Here is a 12,310-nt window from a genome sequence, read left to right as displayed (position 1 = left end):
TCTGGAAATACCCGTGAGAATCAGAAAGGAGGAATTGGTAGACATACATCGACGAGAGTCAACATCGATTCAGGTGTCAGGAGATATAAAGGAGGAACTCGCCAAGTACGTGAACATGTTTGGGTATGGGGTGCCCCGGTTACCAGAACACTTTGTCAAACTGTGAGAAACAGTTGCCAAGAGTCAGAGAGGCTACTACACTCTCAGGCAGAACAATCAGGACATTCAGAAGGATATTGAGGACATTAAGATCACCACATGGTGGGATGATTTATGGAATTGGGGACTGAACATTCAAATTCATCCTTGGATAAGGATAATATCCCATATACTTATCGTGATTCAATTACTGATTGTGCTATATTTGTTGTGTTTGCAATGAGCTGCAGCAAGAAAAGAAAGGACGCACTGTTTGAAGTTTGGAGGAACACGTGATGTTACTCCAGGCTAGATGGCCACTGGTCAAGGAAAACCAGAGGGTGTTCTTTAACAAATCTCAAAGGTATGGCCTGCTTGTGTATAGCCAAGGGCCATAAGGGGGAATTGTAAGGGTTAAAAATAATAAACAGCAAAAATTGTAGCAGCAGCTGAGCTCATGAGAAAGGGACAGTTTTGACTGATAAGGGAACCAAGGGCAGAATGCAAGGGAGTTAACAACACTTACTAATAAAATCTCCAAGGACAGTAGGGAGTAAGCCATCTGGAAACATAGACAGGATGCCTGATACCTGCAAATGAAATGACAACAATAAGGGCGAGGATATTGTAAGGTTGCCAAATAATACCATATATAAATATATGGTATTATGGTATTATTGATTTGAGGATCGATGAAGTCCCTCTCGAGAGTGATCGAGAAAGGTTCTTCCCCTGCATATGCTTGAATAAAGATCGTTTTGAACCTATCTCTGGAGTCTGTCATCAATCGGGCGTCGATCCTCTATCTCAGTGGGTCCGCTCGGGAGAAAGGAAAATTTCTCCACAACATTTACAAATTCGCTGACATGCTTAAGTCCTCAAAACTGTATCAAATCAAAATCATTTTAATGGGGAGCCTCAACATTAGCCTCTGTTAACAGTGATACTGTTCCTGCTTCTCTTACATGCCAAACTGTCACTTTAAAAACTTATTTCTATTTACGTGCCAGACTGTTAACAGAACTAGAAATTTAGATGAGATCTGAGACAAGTTAATAAGTATACTCTTTTCCAAGGCAGTTGTGGAGATTGAGTGAATAGAAAATTTGTCCCAGTTCCCTTACCTTGAATAAATTATGCAAATAAGATGTTAGATTACAAACATCAGTTTGATGATGCAACATCCCAAATGAGTGACACAAAATAAATATTTGTATGTCAGAAATAGAACACATGGTTTTGCAGTAAGTCTGTAGTAAAAAAAACTTTAACTGACTGAATTCTCTCTCTAGTGTGGAGTTCCAGTGGGTCATGACGTCTGCGCTATGTGTATAGTAACCCCAAGAACTCTAAAAGAAGCAAGGCTGAGCAGTCGCGGGGACTAAGGAAATCAGGAAGCACCAGAATAAATAAATTTTGCCCTACCCGACCCCCACTGTCTTTAATTAGTGCTCCCTAAGCAGCCAGCCGACGTGACAACGCCTCCTGCAGCTGCCCTTGTTGGCACCCAGTGATGCTGCAAGGGGCGGATGTGAATATTGCATCTGGGGCAGTAACAGGGCGTTGCGCACCGGATTACATCACGATCTCAGGGATGCAAGACAGTGAGACGGTAAGTGTTTGCACCAGCACAAAACCGCCAGAGAAGTTTGTGGGCATCGGTGATTTTGCTGCGTCCGTTCGGTAATCCCTTAGCGCAGGTACTAATGGGAGGCACAAACCAGCCCAATTTCTCCCCCTAGTAGCCAATCAAGGTTGTTTACAAGTTTAACATAACTTCCCTGATTTTCAGCTGTATTCCTTTGGAAATGATTCCCAGCACTTTGTTTACATTTTTCTATAGCTTTGTTAATTTGCGTTGCTATTTTTAATGATTTGTGAATGTGTACCACTAGATTCCTTTTCCTGTCTACCCCATTTCAACTCTTAAATTCCAAGAAGTATGTGGTCTCCTTAGTCTATCTACCAAAATGCACCACTTCACACTTATCTATATTATACAACCATTTTACTCGTTTGTTAACTTATTCTTGTATTTTGTCGAAGTCTTCCTCAATATTAACTATAATTCCCAACTTGGTGTCATCCACAAATTTTGAAATTGTACTTCCGATTCCCGAGCCCAAATCGTTTATGTAAATGGTGAACAGCAATGGTCCCAGCACCGATCCCTATGGAATGCGGCTTCCCACCTTTCGGCAGACAACGCCAAGGTCAAGGATGTCTCGGAGCGGCTGCAGAACATTTTGAAAAGGGAGGGTGAACGGCCAGTTGTCATGGTGCATATAGGTACCAACGATATAGGTAAAAAATGGGATGAGGTACTACAAGCTGAATTTAGGGAGCTAGGAGTTAAATTAAAAAGTAGGACCTCAAAGGTAGTAATCTCAGGATTGCTACCCTTGCCACGTGCTAGTCAGAGTAGGAATCGCAGGATAGCTCAGGTGAATACGTGGCTTAAGGAGTGGTGCAGAAGGGAGGGATTCAAATTCCTGGGACATTGAAACCGATTCTGGGGAAGGTGGGACCAGTACAAACTGGTCGGTCTGCATCTGGGCAGGACCGGAACCAATGTCCTAGGCGGAATGTTTGCTGGTGCTATTGGGGAGGGGTTAAACTAATATGGCAGGGGGATGGGAACCTATGCAGGGAGACAGAGAGAAGTAAAATAGGGGCAGAAGCAAAAGATAGAAAGAAGAAAAGTAAAAGTGGAGGGCCGAGAAACCCAAGGCAAAAATCAAAAAAGATCACATTGCAGCAAAATTCTAAAAGGGCAAAGTGTGTTAAAAAGACAAGCCTGAAGGCTTTGTGCCTCAATGCGAGTATTCATAATAAGATGGACGAATTAACTGCACAGGCAGCAATTAATGAATATATAATTGGCATCACGGAGACATGGCTCCAAGGTGACCAAGGCTGGAAACTCAACATCCAGGGGTATTCAACATTCAGGAAGGATAGACAGAAAGGAAAATGAGGTGGGGTAGCATTGCTGGTTAAAGAGGAAATTAACGCAATAGTAAGGAAGGACATTAGCTTGGATGATGTGGAATCTGTATGGGTGCAGCTGCGGGATACCACAGGGCAGAAAACGCTTGTGGGAGTTGTGTACAGACCACCAAACAGTAGTAGTGAGTTAGGGGACAGCATCAATCAAGAAATTAGGGATGCATGCAATAAAGGTACAGCAGTTATCATGGGCGACTTTAATCTACATATAGATTGAGCTAACCAAACTGGTAGCAATATGATGGAGGAGGATTTCCTGGAGTGTATTAGGGATGGTTTTCTGGACCAATATGTCGAGGAACCAACTAGAGGGCTGGCCATCCTAGACTGGGTGATGTGTAATGAGAAAGGACGAATTAGCAATCTTGTTGTGCGAGGCCCCTTGGGGAAGAGTGACCATATGATAGAATTCATTACTAAAATGGAGAGTGACACAATTAATTCAGAGACTAGGGTTCTGAACTTAAGGAAAGGTAACTTCGATGGTATGAGACGTGAATTGGCTAGAATAGACTGGCAAATGATACTTAAAGTGTTGATGGTGGATAGGCAATGGCAAACATTTAAAGATCACATGGATGTACTTCAACAATTGTACATCCCTGTCTGGAGTAAAAATAAAACGGGGAAGGTGGCTCAACCATGTCTAACAAGGGAAATTAAGGATAATGTTAAATCCAAGGAAGAGGCATATAAATTGGCCAGAAAAAGCGGCCAACCTGAGGACTGGGAGAAATTTGAAATACAGCAGAGGAGGAAAAAGGGTTTAATTAGGAGGGGGAAAATAGAGTATGAGAGGATGCTTACCAGGAACATAAAAACTGACTGCAAAAGCTTCTATAGATATGTGAAGAGATAAAGATTAGTGAAGACAAACGTAGATCCCTTGCAGTCAGTTTCAGGTGAATTTATAATGGGGAACAAAGAAATGGCAGACCAGTTGAACAAATACTTTGGTTTTGTCTTCACGAAGAAAGACAAAAATAACCTTCCGGAAGTACTAGGGGCCCGAGGGTTCAGTGAGAAGGAGGAACTGAAGGATATCCTTATTAGGCAGGAAATTGTGTTAGGGAAATTGATGGGATTGAAGCCCGATAAATCCCTGGGGCCTGATAGTCTGCATCCCAGAGTATTAAGGAAGTGGCCCTAGAAATAGTGGATGCATTCGTGATCATTTTCCAACAGTCTATCAACTCTGGATCAGTTCCTATGGACTGGAGGGTAGCTAATTTAACACCACTTTTTAAAAAAGGAGGGAGCGAGAAAACAGGTAATTATAAATCGGTTAACCTGACATCAGTTGTGGGGAAAATGTTGGAATCAATTATTAAAGATGTAATAACAGTGCATTTGGAAAGCAGTGACAGGATCGGTCCAAGTCAACATGGATTTATGAAAGAGAAATCATGCTTGACAAATCTTCTGGAATTTTTTGAGGATGTAACTAGTAGAGTGGACAAGGGAGAACCAGTGGATGTGGTGTATTTGGACTTTCAAAAGGCTTTTGACAAGGTCCCACACAAGCAATTGGTGTGCAAAATTAAAGCACATGGTATTGGGGGTAATGTACTGACGTGGATAGAGAACTGGTTGGCAGACAGGAAGCAGAGAGTCGGGATAAACGGGTCCTTTTCAGAATGGCAGGCAGTGACTAGCGGGGTGCCGCAGGGCTCAGTTCTGGGACCACAGCTATTTACAATATACATTAATGATTTGGATGAAGGAATTGATTGTAATATCTCAAAGTTTGCACATGACTCTAAACTGGGTGGTGGTGTGCGCTGTGAGGAGGACGCTAAGGGACTGCAGGGTGATTTGGACAGGTTAGGTGAGTGGGCAAATGCATGGCAGATGCAGTATAATGTGAATAAATGTGAGGTTATCCACTTTGGGGGCAAAAACAAGAATGCAGAATATTATCTGAATGGTGGCAGATTAGGCAAAGTTGAAGTGCAACGAGACCTGGGTGTCATGGTCCATTAGTCATTGAAAGTTGGCATGCAGGTACAGAAGGCGGTGAAGAAGGCAAATGGTATGTTGGCCTTCATAGCTAGGTGTTTTGAGTATAGGAGCAGAGAGATGTTACTGCAGTTGTACAGGGCCTTGGTGAGGCCTCACCTGGAATATTGTGTTTAGTTTTGGTCTCCTAATCTGAGGAAAGACGTTCTTGTTATTGAGGGAGTTCACCAGACTGATTCCTGGAATGGCTGGACTGACATATGAGGACTGGGCCTTTATTCACTGGAGTTTAGAAGGATGAGAGGGGATCTCATAGAAACATATAAAATTCTGACAGGACTGGACAGGTTAGATGCAGGAAGAATGTTCCCAATGTTGGGGAAGTCCAGAACCAGGGGACACAGTCTAAGTATAAGGGTTAAGCCATTTAGGACTGAGATGAGGAGAAACTTCTTCACTCAGAGAGTTGTTAACCTGTGGAATTCTCTACCGCAGAGAGTTGTTGATGCCAGCTCGTTGGATATGTTCAACAGGGAGTTAGATGTGGCCCTTACGGCTAATGGGATCAAGGGGTATGGAGAGAAAGCAGGAAAGGGGTACTGAGGTGAATGATCATCCATGATCTTATTGTATGGTGGTGCAGGCTCAAAGGGCTGAATGGCCTACTCCTGCACCTATTTTCTATGTTTCTATTAACTACCTTTGTCCCCTAATCCTTTAGCTCTGTCAAGTCTCGCCAATCCACTACACAATTACCAGGTAATAAGTGTAGAAATGTGTCTAAGGTGACTGAGGTTTAGCAGCGAAACTGTGACAGAGCTGTACCTTCATGAGGATCTCTGCATAAATGTAACATCAGCATTGTAGTGTTAATGGCTCTCAGTCACCTTGGTACTCAATTTTGAAGTGATTACTCCTTCCAGAAGATCACAGAAGTCTTCTGCAGTGTTAGCAAATTTGCTCTTTACAGATGTGTCAAAGAAGTCAGGGATGCCTTGAGAAGACCAACAATGTCATCACTTTTGTCACTGGCCTACAGCAGAAGCAGGATAGGGTTACATATTTCTATAGCTCTGCTGGTTGTTCTACTGCCAAGAGATCACCCACATTGCCATTTGAGACCCTGTGCACAATGCTGTGCCCTATAACCATATACCATATGATATGTATGTAGTGGAACAGTTTTATGCAGGGCATTGTCTGCTTCCTTTGAAGTTCTCAGGATGGGGAGGAATTTCTGGTTGGTGCAAATGTTTGGAATAGTCGTGTAGGGGTTGAGAAATTGGATGAGGATGCATTTTGCTACCTCCCTACTTGCCTTGCAAAGCATGAAAATTTCTGCCTGGCCTATTAAATCAATGAAAAGTGTAAGACCATCATTTAAACAGGCAATCTAATGTAAATTATATATCAATTCGATCAGGCACCAAATCCCTTTCCTTGTGTTGGGATCTAAGTGTACAAATAGCTCACCTCTATATAATGAATGCAAAAGCACAGAAACATTCTGGCCTTCCAGGAAGTAACTTCCTCAAAGGGAACAGGTATTTTTGGTTGCTACAACATGACTAAAATATGTGTTTCATTTATTGCTACTCTCTGCTTGAACTCTATGTTTTAAACATGCTGAAGTGGATGAAAGAAAGGACGGCTTAGGAGGTGTGATAATACCAGAGCTGGACTGCCCACACCACAAACGCCAGCATACCTACCTACTCAGTTGGAACACTTACAGGCGGGAGAAGTTTAATCTTTGGTGTTGGCCTCTTTATCTTCTCAGGCCACAGGATCCTGTTCTCCTTTTGTCAGCATCTCCTGTTTCAGTTCCAGACCAGACTTACCCTCCACCATCTTGGGTATTCACACGCTCTATATCTCGCTTATGTCCTTAAATTCTTTTCTTATGCGACTTATAATCATTATCACCTCAACCATTGAACCATTTCTTGTTTTTCTTTTAAGCAACAATCACTGTAAATTGGAAATCCAGTAATCATGTTTTAACTGTTAAAAATTTGGAGACGCTTAATCAGGCAATCATGTCATTTTCTGCCTTCTGTTCTGTAATAAATAAAGTGGATTTATTTATAATGTTGTTTTCACTTGAATTTCTTGTCTATTAGCGATAGCTCAACTTCCTCAATACAATTGATTTTGTAAACAGTGAACAGTTTAAACTCCACAGTTTGCAGACCAATTGTAGCCAAACACTCCAGACACAGCTGGCCGACCACTACTTTGGGACAGGAATATATTGTGTTATTTGATTTGAAAGTCATCATTATTATCACCTCTTTTATGTCCATCTAACTCTGTTTAAATTGCTCATCCTTTTGTCAGGCCTGTAGCCTGGATTTGATCAATCTATATAGAAATACATTGAAGTTAAAACATGAAAATAGCCCATTCAGCCCAACCAGTCTGCGTTGATGTTTACTCCCCATGCAAGCAAATACTCCTAATCACATTTTCTCAGCCTGCTCCCATATCTCTCACTCTCAATCTCCTTTTCCTTCATTCATCTATTCAATCTAATCTTGAATGTTGATATTGTTTCTGCCTGAACCCTGGAAGTAAATTCCACAGCCTCACAATCTACTAAAAAAAACAATTCGACCGTGAACTATATTGTTCAGCCCATGAAATAGTTATTCTGAAGGATTCTTATGGAAATATTTTATTCCTTTTCTGTACATATAATTAAATGCCCTGAATGTTTAAAAAACAACAGTTGTTTCCTTTTCCTCAATGTACCACATAAAATCCCATGGTGAATGGCAAAGATTCCCTTAGCAACCACAAAGTCACAGCAAACAGGAGGTCCGAGCTAACCATTAAAAATATTTTCCTGTGAGTTCTGCTGGTCTCTCGCCCGAGTTACAGCAGGAGAACAGTGGCTACAAAGCCTCAAGTGCTACTCTCTGACTTGTGTCCCTTTATAGATAAAAGGCAATTATCTTTGAGTCCTGCCATTTTGTTGCCTTCCAATCAGAGAGGGTTGACACAAGGCCCACTTCTTTTGGCTGCCTCTCAAAATGGGCATCCTACTAGCAATATTGAAGGAAATGAAGCAGGAAAGCTAGGAACACCCCTTCTCACCACATTTGAATAATTTCCCTTAGTCTGTACCAACTGTAGACAAACTCGGCCCCACCAGAATCCCAGCACACCACAAAGCATTCCATAAGTGTAAAACACAGGAAAATCTTCCCTATTCAATCAGTTGAACTCAACATTGTTACCCTAATTGATAATCTTACCATGGATCTTAAAATTTAGATTGATCAAATTGAATGCAAGTAATAAAAGAAACATTTATTATGTATTGAAAATGCTGAGGGATTGGCAGCATTTTATTTAAAATCTATAGAAAGTTCCTATGTCAGGTTCAGGTGATGGAAAAGTCCATTGTAAAAGTTTCAGCATCTCCCTCCTGTTATTTCTGCAACTGATGCTGTAAGTTGCCAATTTCCATTTTAAGTGGCTCACTTGGGACTTGGAATACTACTGGAGGATGGTATGCCGAGTGAGATAAGATGTACTGGCCTCTAGATGGGCACAAGTGGGTCCCACTGGGGGAGAAGTGGGGGGGAGGCCAGGCAAGTGACCTGGTCCTACAATGAAAGGGGCAATTTATAAAAAGATATTCATTAGTCTCCTTAGACAGCCATACGTTGGCTAGGGTCTGTGGAGGAGTAGACGAGGGAACCACCCCCACCACCAGATGTTTCAGCTGCATGGGTAGGTGGGTGCTCGAGATGTGCTTGTAATGGTGCTTGCATCTGCTGGTCCCATGCAAATGGGGTGCCCTTCTGTTGATCCCCTCATACTAAAGGGCATCTGTTGGTGCGATCTTGGTGTGACCACTGGGATCGCATCCTGAGGATTTCTCTGGCCTATCTAGGAACCTATCTCTGAAAACTCCATAACTGGCTGACTCTAAACCATGTTGTTGGATTCCATGCTTGGGTTGATGCATAAACCTACTCACTAACTCTAGGAGTAAGCTTTGGCCTTAAATTCCTTTTGTTTCCATTTAGTTTAAAGCAGGAACCTAGGATACCTGCCACAATTGGACTCACGTCTCTGGTCACATCTCAACCTAAAAGGCAGTGGCTCACTCCATCCTGATGGCACCCCCGCACTTTGGCCCGATGCCCTCGACGCAATTTGGTATAATGGACCCAAAGTGTTGTGGCCCCATTCTCCACTGTGATCACCATAATATCGATGTGTCATCCTACAAATCATTTTACTGCATTTACTGCAAAGATGATTGGCAACAGAACTAAAGGCTACATGAGGAAACACATCTGGAATACACTGCCTGAAAGAATGGTGGAGGCAGACTCAATCGTGGCTTTCAAAAGGGAATTGGATAAGTAGCTGAAGAAAAAACATTTTCAGGGCTACGGGGCAAGGGTGGGGGACTAGCTGAAGTGCTCTTGCAGTGAGCTGGCACGGGCTTGATGGGCTGAATGGCCTCCTTCTGTGCTGTAACCATTCTATGATACCATTCTATGATTCTATACTGCACCCCCAAATCTATTTGCACAACTGCACTGAACAACATTTTATACATTACAAATATCCCTCTCCGAAGATGTCTTCTGATCTTCAAAACAGCACCCCCTTCCCACCCCTCGATAAGCACAATTCCTGGCCATCCCTCACTTTAAGCACTCCCCTTCCTGCTCTCACCTTTCTGTTTCCTTCCCCCTCCTGTCCTGCCTGCCTCGTCGTTCCCTTTAAAAAAAAACTGAAAAAAACCACGAAGGACATTCCGAATAAATAACGCACACCACTACAAGATAAATCGCAAAAAAAAAACGATCACATTTACCTGAGTTCGACTTTACTTACCTCACTGCAGTCACTACAGCTCGGACCGCCCGCTTTCACAGGCAGTCCCAGCACGGTGCTCTACGGAGTGCTATTGATCGAGCGGGAGTCAAAAATCGAGCCGGTGTTGCAACCAGGGGCGTTGCACACTGGTTCGCCTCTCCCGGGCGGTAATGTTCCACGCCCCGTCAAAACTGGCACCGAAAGTCCCGGAGGGGAGCTGGAAGCTGGCCCACCGCCCGGAAGTGCTTATTGCCGCCCCTCTGTGGCTCTCACAGGGGCAACAGAAGAACGAAAATCCAGAATATCGTACCTATCTTTTCATCTTATTCCATTATCAGATCATTCTCATTTCAGATAAGGTCACAAGCAAGAAGAATTTTCACCTTCATTAAACCTCAAAATTTGACAGGTGACTTTAAACATTTTGTGTAAAATAAGCTATCATTTTTCTTCACCTACAGACAGGTGTGATTATAAAAGCTTAGCTTTTAACACCAAGAAAATGATGCTAGGGAGGCATCATTCGACAGAGCAGGCTAGAGGGGCCGTACAGCCCACTCCTGCTCCTAATTTTTAAGTTCTCTCTGATAATGTTACGCTGTATCAAGGTAAATTTAATAAGCTGTCATGAACTGTTTAAAGATAACTTTTTCTGGAAACTCCTGCATGAGAACATCAGCTTTTCACATACGGTGAAAATTCCATTACCCACACTTTACTTATCTGCGTTCCTAATTACTCTGTGAAAAAGGGATAAAGCTTTCTACGAGACGTTGAAATTCCATATTCTTTGCTTTATTATTTGTATTTGTAATGTATGCAATAAAGGTTCAAACTGAGCACTTTTTAACTAAGCAAGGTACAACCCTGCTCTGCTTTATTTAGGCCAAAGTGTCTGACTCACAAAATGGCTGGCCTTTTATACCAGAGCAGCACCATGTGTGTGCTGCTTAGTGGCCTCCAACAATGACACCATCTGGTGGCGACAACAGCGTGTACATACATGACAGTACTGTACTTATCCTTATTCCCTATTTCATCGATGGCAGATCAATGTCTCTCTTTCCATTATTTATTATGGGCTAGATTTTACACTTTCTTTGCATGCATAATGCCCACTTAACGTCCATTTTACCCCTGAAATGAGGTATAACGCCCAGATATCGCCCATTTAGCCACAAAATGGAAACTGACGGCCATTTTTCGGACACTTATTGCCGAGTGTTACTTTCCCCATGTGCGTAATGCCAGGAAAAAGTAATTCCGCTCGCCCACTTTTTTTGGGCGGGATTATCAGAATGGCCAAAACCAACGCCCATAATATTGCCCAGCGTTACTTTCCGCAAGGAATTAATGCCGAGATTCAATAATACCGCATGCCCACTTTTTTTTCCGTAAAGAACACATTTGGTGAAACTAACGCCCAGGAGATCGCCCAGTGTCACTTTCACCACCTCACACACATCTCACCCACAATATCGCTCGCCCAAAACACCGCTCAGAAAAAGTGGAACTGTTCTGAATGAATCACAGCGGTGTTGGTGCCATTTTTAAAATCGCAGGTTGCTTCATTTAAAAAGCTGCTTCAACTTCGGAGGAGTTTGGATTGACTCCGGAGTTCCTCTCAGGTGAAGTGACCATCTCAACAGACACATTTTCAGACTCTGGACGATTGGGAGTTTATTGTAGGTGTATTTTAGTGCGGAAATTGTAATGGGGCTAGACATTTCTCAGCCTGCATCGATTAATATGCAGATGGTGCAGAGTGCAAATGGCTCAATGTCTAATGCACAGATATTATGTGCCCAATTTAAGACGTGCCAGAATGAGGAGGATGTCCAGACCATACACACCCCGCACTTACAGGGAGAAGAGGTCTTACCTCGACGTGTCCGAGCACACCTGCCTTCAGAGACTGCGCTTCCACAAGGTGGTGATCAATGTGCGAGCTCATCAGGCCACATATGCAGCCTGCCATCAGGTCGAGGTCAAGGTCACCGCGGCACTGTCTTTCTACGCGTCCGGTTCCTTCCGGTTCCTTCCTGCTTTCTCGCCATACCCCTTGATCCCCCTAGTAGTAAGGACCTCATCTAACTCCTTTTTGAATATATTTAGTGAATTGGCCTCAACAACGTTCTGTGGTAGAGAATTCCACAGGTTCACCACTCTCTGGGTGAAGAAGTTTCTCCTCATCTCGGTCCTAAATGGCTTACCCCTTATCCTTAGATTGTGACCCCTGGTTCTGGACTTCCCCAACATTGGGAACATTCTTCCTGCATCTAACCTGTCTAAACCCCTCAGAATTTTAAACGTTTCTATGAGATCCCCTCTCATTCTTCTGCATTCTAATGAGTACAAG

Source organism: Pristiophorus japonicus, chromosome 5 (assembly GCF_044704955.1).
Source record: "Pristiophorus japonicus isolate sPriJap1 chromosome 5, sPriJap1.hap1, whole genome shotgun sequence".
Lineage (NCBI taxonomy): Eukaryota > Metazoa > Chordata > Chondrichthyes > Pristiophoridae > Pristiophorus > Pristiophorus japonicus.
This window is presented reverse-complemented; position numbering follows the sequence as displayed.